The sequence below is a fragment of the Pristis pectinata genome, chromosome 40, assembly GCF_009764475.1.
Source record: "Pristis pectinata isolate sPriPec2 chromosome 40, sPriPec2.1.pri, whole genome shotgun sequence".
NCBI classification, from domain to species: Eukaryota; Metazoa; Chordata; class Chondrichthyes; order Rhinopristiformes; family Pristidae; genus Pristis; species Pristis pectinata.
Window position 1 is genome coordinate 87312 of NC_067443.1, and position 12515 is coordinate 99826.

A 12515-nucleotide genomic window follows, 5' to 3' on the forward strand; every position below is an offset into this window, starting at 1 on the left:
TGCAGTCACCATTGTTGCCTGTCACATGTACAAGGACAGGCTCACATCCGAACTCTTACTATCGCACTTTGAAACGCTTCCCACTGATCAGCAGTTGTTTGTCTCTCTTGCAACTGCTCTCAATCTCCCTCTCCCAGTTCCCGACTTACAATCTGGCAATCTCCCTTCCCCCAGTTTAGGACCCTAACTCGACAGTCAAATTTATATTTTTGAACCACTACCGATAAGCTTACCGAACTTTGGTCACTATTCCCAAAGAGTTCCAAACAAGAAGTTGTATCACATGTCAATCCTGGTTCCTGCGATAAGGCCAAGTACAAACTCCCCCCAGTTTTAGTCTCCATCTATTAATTCCGAAAACCCTCTAGAATGCATTGTGCAAATTCTTCCTCATTAAATCTCCTTGCACAAAGACAACCCAGGCAATATTGTGAAGGTGAATGCCCTCACTGCTACAACCGGATGGTGTATACACCCTTTTGCGATCTGCCTATAAATCTGTTCTACTTCCCGTTTGTCTTTAAAAAATCAGGCTATTTCAACTGATCAAGCGAGATGTCTGTGAACGGCAGAGAAGGTCTTCTGACTTCACAACATGTAAGAAATCTCTGAGGTCTATTGGGGACGGGGGCCCCAATCATCGCGTCTCAGGTGAGCGGTCACTCTCTGACCGCTCCTGCTCGCAGAACGAAGGTGTTATCCGGCCCAATGAAACAAGTACAGGCGTGAGATTGTGCGAAGAAAATCTGCAAGAAAATGAAAATAATATTCATCCGAAAAAGGCCAACGTAATCCTTAATCATTTGGTTATTGGGTCAAGATGATCTCAGGTAGCGGGGCGGTGTACATACTCCCGTCTACATCAACTGTGCTGCGGTCGAGAGGGTTGAAAGCTTCATGTTACTGGGAGTGAACATCACCAATAGACTGTTCTGGTCCAACCACTTGGACGCCACGACCAAAAAAAGCTCACCAGCGCCTCTACTTCCACAGGAGGCCAAATAAATTTGGCATGTCCCGCTTGATATTCACCGGCTTTTATCGATGCGCAATAGAGAGCATCCTATCTGGCTGCATTACGGCTTGGTATGGCATATACTCTTCCCGGGACCGTAAGAAACTTCAGAGAGTCGTGGACACAGCTCAACATATCACGGAAACCATCCTCCCCTTCATGTACCCTGTATATACTTCTGTTGCCCCGGTAAAGTAGCCAGCATAATCAAATACCCTACCCACCGGTGTCCTTCACTTTTCTACCTCTCCCATCAGGCAGAAGATACAAAACACTGAAATCATGTTCCACGAGGCTCAAGGATAGTTTCTATCCCGATATTATAAGACTATTGAACGATTCCCTGGTCCGATAATTGGAGTCTTGACCTCAGGATCTACCTCGTTATGACCTTTGTCTACCTGCACTGCACTTTCTCTGTAGCAGTAACACTTTACTTTGCATTTGGTATTGTTTTACTTTGTACTGCCTCCCTGTACTGTTTAATGAATTGATCTGTCCGAACGGTCTGCAAGGCAAGTTTTTCACTGTAGCTCGGTACAAGTGACAGTAATAAACAGATTACAATTCGAATTCCAATTGCAGTGGCAAACGAGAATAGACGGATCCAATGAACGGGTATATTAATGCAATGGATCACAAACATTTGTCCAACTCCCTTTTTCGTGGGAAGAGATGAACGTCGCATCGAAAACGACAACGAGTTGGTGGTGGGGAACCAGCCTCAGAAAAAAAAACTGTTCTAGTTCGAGAAAAATAGAAGAAAAATAAATGACAGACGGCGCTATATTTCGTGAAGCAGATCTTCTGTCGTTGGTCTGGTTCTGTTAATCTACTCTCAGGGACGACCCAATAAATCAGGTCGTGTTTTTTTTAATGGAACGTCAAATGACGCTTACCAAGGTAACAACCAGAAAGAACCATTATACTGTTACATTGCACTGATATTAAGCTTGGGACGTAAGTGTAAGGCAGTTCCAGAGGGTGTTTAGTTTATTTAATCTCTCTCTCGCACATGATGCAGCTGATACATTTTCCCAGTTTACAACATTTGCATCAATGGTTTCACTTCATACATAAAGCACAGGAATTTGCGTGGAACAGTTTTATTTTAGTAGTACCTTCGGTTTGGGAAGAGATTTACTGGTTGGACACTGGAGGGGAAGAACCTAATTCATGTTGAGAGACCTGAGAAGTTGGGGATCTATTCGGCCCAATCGACTACTGTCCGGACTCGTCCCCTGCGTTTCCCATTGCCCCAATAACCTTCCTATGATTGATGGCCCCGATTATCTTGCGACTGCTTGAAACCGGAGCTGGGTATCATGGCCCAGAGAGGATTCCACTGCGACTCCACCTCAGGTGATAATCCACACAGGGCACAGCGCCGCGACATCCTGACAGCCTTTTAGAGTAGCTAATATTGAAGGAGAATCTACTGAATATGTGCTCTGTAAGGGTGCTTAAATATTTCTAGTGCACAGTACCATTATTAAAACACATTCATTTTGCATGACACACTAAGTACGTTATAAATATACGTCTCAGAATTCTTGAACGTCTAATTCAAACGTTCAAGCAATTAAAACATTAAAGTACATGCATTACTGTTCAAAACTAAAAAAACGTGTTCTCTTCGCAATGTTTTATGACCGAATTGATACGACAGACTGAGCAGGAAAGGGCTACTCGACGTTACAGTAAGCACAAAATAACGACCGAGCTGACCAATAGCAGTCAGTTCCGATACCTTACCAGGAATACCGACCGCTGCAAGTACAGGATAGTAAATGCTGATTATGCGGAAAATTGCGGGATATCCCATTTTTCGTGTGAAGCAACGATCAGTTGGAGGAGATGTTACCAACTGCCCACACGCACTGATTCAAGAGCCGTTATACACCAGGAGGAAAGTCCATCAAGCCAATCAGCGTCCTCCTCAGTCACATCAGCCACAAGCCACTGAACGCACACTAAGTGTGAACTATTTTTACTCATTGTGTCATATATTTAACTCTTCGAGGAGCATTACTAGCAATTTGTTTTGATGTTATTTGGACAGATTTTCAGAGGAAAACTTGGCAATTTTTATTCTGTGACGTGAAAATTTAACCACGGCAAGCAAAACCTTTCTTTGGATTTTTTTTAGTTTACCGAAGCTACTTCCTTCAAACACCTATCAATGATAACATTTGTGGCATCACACAAGCCTGTAAGGCAGAGTGAGCTTAATTTCGCAGGTAAAATGAGGGACAACCCATCGTTGGAGGGGATAGGTTAGCCGCTACCTTGTCGTTCATGAGGTTTCAGTTCTAGAAACGACAGCCACGGGCTGAAAAAAAACCCACAAATAACAAAGGTCACTTTTTTGCCAGTTTAACCATTTGTCATGGCATTGAAATGTCACCTATTTCATCATTCAGGAATAATTTCAATGAAAAACATACAAAACGCAAGTATTGAATTTCGATATTTTTTTTCTCCTGCCATTTGCAGTATCTTCCTGTTGACCAATATTGATGCTTCTCCACTTCGACTGCACAGTTCCAATTTACTGCGTTTTTCACGTCTCTGAACAGTGTTTTAATCAATTGAAGCGACATGAAACGCCGGCCAGTGGAGAGGAATGGGAACCTGGAGTCTGGACCACCACCCAGACACAACATCTCGGATGTTTCACTGCAGCGTAATGTTCTGTTCAGGGCAGAGAAACATTCACTGCTTTCCCTACCAGCTCCTCGAACCCTCCATCAAAGTTAGTGGCAGCATATTTTCCACACCTTGCTCTATCGTCCACTCGCTTTGTCTGTCCTATCCCCTAGAAAATTATCCCTCGGATCGTGTAACCTCGGCTTCTCGCTCATCTCTGTGTCAGGAGAAGACCCGGATATATGAGAGAGAAATAGACAGAGACAGACAAATAGACAGACAGACAGACAAACAGACATAGAGACAGAGAGACAAAGAAAGAGACAGAGAGGGAGACAGAGAGAGAGAGAGAGAGAGAGAGAAGATATCGTGGTTGACTTCAATGTTCCTAAATAAAGCCTGGGACCTCCTTAAGTTCAAGAAATTTCGACGGGGCATAATTTGTTAGATGCATTCAGCAAGGTTTCTTATATTAGTATTTAGGTAGTCCAAAGTGAAGAGGGGCCGTACTAGACCTGACGTTGGGGATTTAGCCTGGCCAGATTACTGCCCTTTCAATGGGAGAACAGTTATGTAACAGTGACCACAAGTTCTTAAGTTGTAAAATGTCTATGGGTAAGGATAAGCATGGACACTGCGGGAGAATACCAAATTGGCGCAGAGCCAATTAAGAGAGTATTGGGAAGGAACTGGGGAGAAGTAATTGGGAACAGCGGTTTTGGGGCAAGTCCGCAGCTGACATGTGGATGCTGTGTAAAGAACAACTGCACAAGGTAAAGGACAAGTATGTTTCAGTGAGAAGGAAGGACAAGGATGGTAAGGTAAGTGAATCTTGGTTATCAAGATAGGTGGTGAATTTACTCACGAAGAAAAAGGAAGCATATGTAAATTTTATGAAATTAAAATCAATCAGAACCCTTGAGAGTTATAAAAAATCTCGAAAAATACTCAATAAGGGAACTAGGAGGAGCCTATCTAGAATATATCAATTACTTGGATGAAAATGTAGACGTGTAGGTTAAAAAGTTCCCATACGATACAAAGATTGGTGGTGTTTTGGATAGTATCGAAGATCGCCAAAATATACAGGGGTAGAAGGATCAGCTGCAGTTTTGGGCCGAGAAACGGCAGATGGAGTTTAATCCGGACAAATGTGATGCATTGCACTTGGGAGATCAAATGTAAAGGGGCAGTACACTATGAATGACAAGACCTTTAACAGTGCTGATTTACAGCGGGATCTTGGGCTCCAAGTCCATAGTTCCCTGAAAGTGGCTGCACAGGTTGATGGGGCGATAAACAGCGCGGATGACATGCGTACCTTCATTTGTCGATGCATTGACTTCAAAGGTCAGGAAGTTATTATGCAGCTTCACAAAATTCTAGTTGGGCAGCATCTGGAGTATTGCATTCACTTCTGGTCGCCCCGTTATAGGAAAGTTGTGTGCACTTTGAAGATGGTGCAGAAGAAGTTTATCAGGATGCTTCATGGATTATAGATCATGTGCTGTTGGAAAGGGTGGACAAACTTGGGATGTTTTTCCCTGGAGCAGCGGAGGCTGAGGGGAGAACTGATGTAAGTTTATAAGATTAAGAGATGCAGAAATAGTGTAGACAGCTGGTATCTTTATGCCAGGGTCAATATGTCCAATACCAGAGGGCGTGCATCTGAGGTGAAAAGGGGTAAGCTCGATACACGGGGCAAGCTTTTTAGACAGAGTGTAGTGGGTGCCTGGAATGCGATACTGGAAGTGGTGGTGGAGGCAAACACAAGTAAAGCGTTTAACAGGCTCTTTGAAAAGCAAATAATGTGCACAGAATGGAGGGATATGAACATTGTGTCGGCAGAGGGGATCAGTTTAGTTTGGCTTATAACCACGAGTTTAATTAGTTAGGTACAACATCGTGCGCCGAAGGGCCTGTTCCTGTGAGTATGTGTTATGTTCTATGATTGAATCCTGAGCTCTGGTGATCCATTGTAGATTTTTGCACGTACTCTATGTGAACGCGTCTGACTCCTCCGTAAAATTTTACTTCACAATAAAATCTCGTGCCTGGAAACACGATATTTTACTGTGAAAATTCAGATCTGGTTTCGAAAAACAGCATTGTGACAGACTCTCCTTCTAATGGAAACGTGCTCACTTCGTCCACTCTATCGAGACCTTTCAGTATCAAGTAGATTTCAATGAGATTCCCACCCCATCCTCAAGTACTCCATCGATTACAAGCCCAGACACATCATCCGTCAAGCCTTCATTCCTGGGATCATTCTTGTGAATCTCCTCTGGACGCTCTTCAGTAGAGCAATAATAACCATGTTTGGGCGTTGGCATGTAGGTCTAAGAACAGTACAGCAAGGTCACAGATTAAGTGAAGAATCAGCTTTGTTATCACTGACGTATGTTGTGAATCTGTTGTTCTGCGGCAGCGGTACAGTGTAGAACATAAAAAATAACAATGTTATAAACAAATAGTAAATAGATAAATAAATAAATGGATTAATAAATGAATGGTGCGAATGAGGAATAACGGGGTAGTTCTCATTGGTTCATGGACCGTTCAGAAACCTGATGGGGGAGGGTTAGAAATTGTTCCGTAAACTTTGAGTGTTGTTCGTCAGTCTCCTGTATCTCCTCGCCGGTGGTAATAATAAAAAGAGGACATGTCCAGGATGGCGAGTATCCTTAATGATAGATGCTGCCTTCTTGAGGCACCGCCTCTGGAAGACTTTCTCGATGGTAGTCAGGGTGTGCTCGATGGTGGGTGCGACTACAACCCACAGCAGCCTCTTTCGATCCCGCACATTGGAGCCTCCATTCCAGACTGTGACACAACGAGTCAAAATCCCCTCCATCGCACATCTGTCGAAAGTTACAAGAGTGCTTGGAGACAGAGCAAATCTCCTCAAACTCTGAGTGAAGTCGAGATGCTGGCGTGCATTCTTCCTGATTGGATCAACGTGTTCGGCCCATGCTACACCCTCTGAGATTTTGACGCAATGGAACTTAAATCTGTTCACCCTTTCCACCGCTGACCCTTCAATGAGGACTGGTGTGTGTTCTCCCGACTTCCCCTTCCTGAAGTCCACAAGCAGTTTCTTGGTCCTGCTGACGTTGAGTGTGAGGTTGTTGTTGAGACACAACTCAACCAACCGATCTATTTCACTCCTGCGTTCCTCCTCGTCGCCATCCGATATTCTGCCAAGAACAGTGGTGTCATTGGTGAATTTATAGATGGCGATTGAGCTGTGCCCACCCACCTAGTAATGAGTGCAGAGAGAGTAGAGCATGGGCTAAGTAAGCATTCTTGAGGTGTGCCTGTGTTGACTGTCAGTGACGAGGAGATGTTATTACCGAACCACACTGACTGTGGTCTCCCTCTAAGGATGTCGAAGGTCTAGTTAGAGAGGGAGGTGCAGACGCCCAGGTTCTGAAGCTTGAAGACCTAAATTAAGATAGAACACAGGCCCAAAAATTCTGCTGTGCATCATATGAGAGGTCATTACCTGCAAGAGATTTGGGAGAATCGCTGCCAGCAAGTCGAGCGTAAGCTAATCATTGAGAAACCCAATTTACAAAGAAAAACAGGACTTTGATGTTTTTCGTGAAACTGTTAAATCCGCATGTGACTCTTGTATCCGGAATATTATAAGTTACTGTCAGGTTTTATTGGGTTTTTGGGGTATCTTTGAGCTCTCACACCAAGTGCTCATGGCTGTACACTGCAGAAACGGACAAAACAAGCTTGAATTCGAGAAACTCACCACAGCTGTACAACTTTTCTTCCCTTTACAGTCTCCGTCTGAACCGTAGCTAAGAGGGCAACTGGGCCCCACGTAAAAGTTAGACACAAACAGGACAAACACAAAAGAGACCCTACCCCCACAACCTGTAAGATATTGTTAAGGGGTAAAGCATTCAGATGAATCTCCTTGAGATTGTGAAATTTAAAAGAAGTACAAGACATTTAATAATTATTCTATATATTCTATCACAGTGGAGACAAAAACGCATTCCAATATTCTGCTGTTCAATTATAAACATGAGGTACGCCGTGTTTCATAAAATCTTGGAACAGCGCATGAGACACGGCAGTTTCATTCTAACTCTGTCCGATCTGCTTGACATGGTACAAATGCTCAGGCCTTGTTCCCTATTCACTTGTATTAGAAGTTTGATCTCAGTAGAAAATAAAAGGGTGAATTATTACTCCTTTATATTGTTAGTTGTGTATCCATCATTAAATGGAAATAGCAATCTCCTAATCAACAGGGACAATGGCTGATTCTAAATCCTTTGCAATGTCAGAATTTACACTCAACGTAATAAGCACAGACAAACATCCATGTCCAACATAAACGATGGAACACATCACACCAAATCTGCCGGAACACTGAAGGACAATTGACGAAGCTCCGATGCAAGAAGCTGCTCGAAAGAAAAAAAAACTCGATCATCAATCATCATTCTCACCAATATAATGTGCAACAGACGCGAAAAACATACAACCTACCAACTCACGATACCCCCAGTCCAAATCAAAGACACATACATCAACAACAAAATCACACACAGCTCAGAAAACCCATAATCCCGCACACATACAGCAATCTCCAGATCAAGGAGCTCAGCATCTCACGTACACACCTCTATCTTCAGCTCAATTTCTAACTCACCAGTACATCTTTTCATTCCAGGTAACATTTCCAGACAGCAAATTATAATCGGGAACTGACCTATCTTGACATAACGTTCCCTCCTCCAGGCCAAATTGGCTTACAGACGCTGAACCCCAATACACGTATGACAGATCGAAGGCAAGATTCTATTCACCATCTAACCATCAATATAATACGCCTCATCTTACTCCGTTCAAGCTGGAAAATAAAAAAAAGCTCCCAGTTAACGACACCAGGAGGGATACTTCCTACAATGACATATCACCCTGACTTCGATATCGATCTCCATTCCTTCAGAGAGACTGGAGCTGATCGTTGGATATCTGTTCTTCAAAATACTGACCTGTTGTGATCGCCTCCATTAATGTCTTACCATTGATTAGTGTATCCAAAGATCAATCTGGCGATTCCCTGTTGACGAGGTTAAACTGCAGCAGCCACATTGATAGTGTTGTTCGAAGAGGAGGTCATATGCTGGACATTCTCTGGCCCCAAGTCTTCGGACACACCGCAATGCTTCCAGCATCTACAAAGCAGCTTAAAACAATGAAGATGGAGGAAATATGAAAGTAAAAATAAAAGGAAATAACTGAAAATTTGTTAAAAACACAGCCGGTCAGGCATCAATGTGGAAAGGAAAACGGTCACTGTTGCGGTTCTGCGATCCTTGAAAAAAACTGCAAATCATGTCATGCATCACACATCGATTAGTGGATTAACTATTGATTATAGATGTTCTTCGAGCAACACGCAGCTGGGCCCTCATAGCCCAGGCCAGCATTGACAACATAAGTGAGTGAATCCCGAAAGCATGTACACCATACGACAGATATGTTCCGACTTCTAGAACAGCTCTTTATTCCTTTCTAACCACTACATTTACTCTACACAACTCACGTTACAAACAATCTCTCTTGACATATTTAAATATTCCAATCACACCTAGTCCCTTCATCCAAGTCAATTATATTATTTGTTCATAGCTGAGGTGACACCACTGATTCCTGTCCTGCAACAGTCGTAACTTCCTGCCAACAAGAAAATGGCTCATTTATACCCAGTCTGTTTTCTTTCGGTCATGCAATTTTCTATCCAGAGCAATATATTACATCCTACAATACGCGCTATTTTCCCTTTTCTTTTACAATATTTTTATTAAATCCACGAAAAAATACAGAGTACATGCATCAAAAAAGAGGATAAAAATACTACTAAATACATCGTGTTAAATCATACTTCGGATCCAATACTCTAATTTAATAATCACATTTGATATTTAATAAAGAAAAAATGGAATTTTTATTATTAAAAAATCTAAACCCAATACCAATAACCGAAACTGATTGATAAAAAAAAGACAACGAAAAACCCTTAAAACATAACAATGTCAGCCAATGTCTGTATTCTAGTCATGAAATCAAAGGTTTTGAAAATAAATCAAAAAAAGTTCCCCACAGGGTTTGAAAACCTAAGTTAGATTCAAGAATTGAACAACGGATGTTCTCTGGATTCAGGTTGACATAACATCCCGTAACCAGTGAGCATGGGTAGGCGGACTGTGTTCCATTTAAGCAACACAGCCTTCCTGGCGAGAAGAGAAATAAAAGCCAGGATGTGTAGATCAGAAGCCTTCAAAGTTATATATTTTTCTACTACAATCCCAAATGATGTAATCAAAGGATTAAGTTTAAATTTTATCTTAAAAAGCACAGAAAAAGTATGAAACGCCTCTGTAAAATATTTTCTTAGACTCTGACACGTCCAGAACATGTGAATTAAAGAATCCTCTCCGTTATTGCATTTGTCACAGTAAGGAGACATATCGGAATAAAAATGAGATCGTTTGACTTTAGACAAGTGAGCTTTATGAACCACTTTAAATTGAAGGAGAGAATGTCTTGCGCATGATGACGAAGTATTAACCAATTTCAAAATTTCTTTCCAAGTTTCCTCAGAAATTGAGATCCGCAGATCTTGTTCCCAAGCATTTTCATTTTTATACAGCGAAACCTTACTCATTCCTTATAACCTATCATAAATATTAGATATTAAGCCATCGTGAAAGGTCTTTAAATTAAAAATTACATCTAATAATTTTTTTTATCAGGTCTCATTGGAAAAAAATGTAGTTGAGATCGAAGAAAGTCTATAATTTGTAAATATTGGAAAAATTAGTTTTTGGTAAGTTATACTTAGTAGACAATTGGTCAAACGAAGAAAGGTTTCCTCCAACAAACACATCCTGAAAACAAGTAATAACCGACTTGACCCACTCTCTAGAGACTACATCTGTCATAGAAGCTTTAAAAACATAATTAGAAAAAATGGGACTGGACAAAGAAAAACTCAATAAGCCAAAATATTTTCTATATTGTAACAAAATTCTCAAAGCGTGTTTACCTACTAAATTTTCTGTTAGTTTATTTAATGAAAAAAGAAGTGAAGAATCAAGTAGAGAAATGATAGAATTTTTTAACAGAGTTAGCTTCCGAAGAAACCAATACTGGACAAGCCTCTTTATTAATGTAATGTGTTACGAACCAGCAACAAAATAAACACAACGAGTCATGATTCAGTGTTAAAAACTATCTTATTAATAACTACTTATGATAATAAGAAAAAGTAGAAGTAAAAATGTTGGAATGTTAGAAGTAATAATGTTAGAATCTTAAACATTAACCCCAAAAACTAAACTCATAGTGTGTGTGTGTGTGTGTGTGTGTGTGTGTGTGTGTGTGTGTGTGTGTGTGTGTTTGTGTGTGTGTCTGGCATCTCCCCAAACTCCACGTCCAGCAATGGTTCTTAAAGTTCAGTTCAGCAAGCCGTAAGGTGAAACGTGATCAAAGGCTTCTTCAACAACCACCGTTGACTGAAGACAAAACGTAGATGTAGAGATAAAATAGAAATTACGAAATCCAAATGGTCCACTTTGGAATCCAAACGACACCTCCGTGTTTACTCAGCAGTGATCACTCCACCGCATCTACCTCACACCGACAGGCTCTCGCATCGTGGCAGTCGACACAAATACCTGTTTCCTTCTACAGGTCAACAACAAAGTAAACTCCACTGCTTCGTTCTGAAGTATCTGCCACCCCGAAGGGCATCCGAGACGTGGCCGTCCACACAAATACCTGTTTACTTCTACAGGTTAATGACAAAGTAGACTCTACTGGATTACTCCAAGAATCCATACGTGGATTGTAGTGACAGACACAGTTACAGTTTTTCATCCATCAATAAAGATGATTCAGGCTGCTGTCTCTTTCGCTCTCTCCATCCTCTCTCTCTCCTCTCTCTCTTTTTCACTCTGACTCCGGCTGACAGCTTCAAAACGTCATTACGTCCGTTACTTTCTGTTGACGTAAACACACACACACACACACACACACACACACACACACACACACACACACACACACACACACACACACACACACACACACACACACCACTATGCTCTATCTTAATGGGACATTCACCAAAAGTAACCTAGTCTGTTACACACCTTCCACCCAAAAATAATTTTTTCATTTTTTTTTACCGCGCAAACAGTTAGTAACGTTAATAATTATCATTCTACACAATTGCAGAATATCAGATTAGTAAAGATACATGTTTCTCATTTAACATCAGGAAAGGCAATCAGCGATCACGTTATCTTTGTCTTTAATGTGAGTTATCATGAGATCAAACTCTTGCAAAATTAAACTCCAGTTTAACAGCCTTCTGTTCTTGTTTTTGACTCGGCTCAGAAACACCAATGGGTTATGAACTGTATACACAGTCAGTGGTTTCTGAGCAGTGCAAGCATATACACCGAAATTCTGCAAGGCTGAAACAAACGACAGTAATTCTTTCTCTATGGTGGAAGAATTCTTTTGATGCTCATTAAATTTCTTTGAAAAGTAAGCTACAGGATGGTCAATATCATCAAGGTCACCCTTCTGCAACAACACAGCTCCTGCACGTTCATCACTGGCATCTACTGCTAATGAAAATGGCTTTTCAAAGTCAGGTGATTTGCGCACAGGATGGTAGCATGAAATGGCTTTCATTTTCTCAAATGCTTCTTGACAAGGATCAATTCAAACAAACTTCATTCCCTTCTTCAGAAGATTAGTTAGGGGAAGAGCAATATCAGCAAAATTTTAATAAAACTTGGGATAA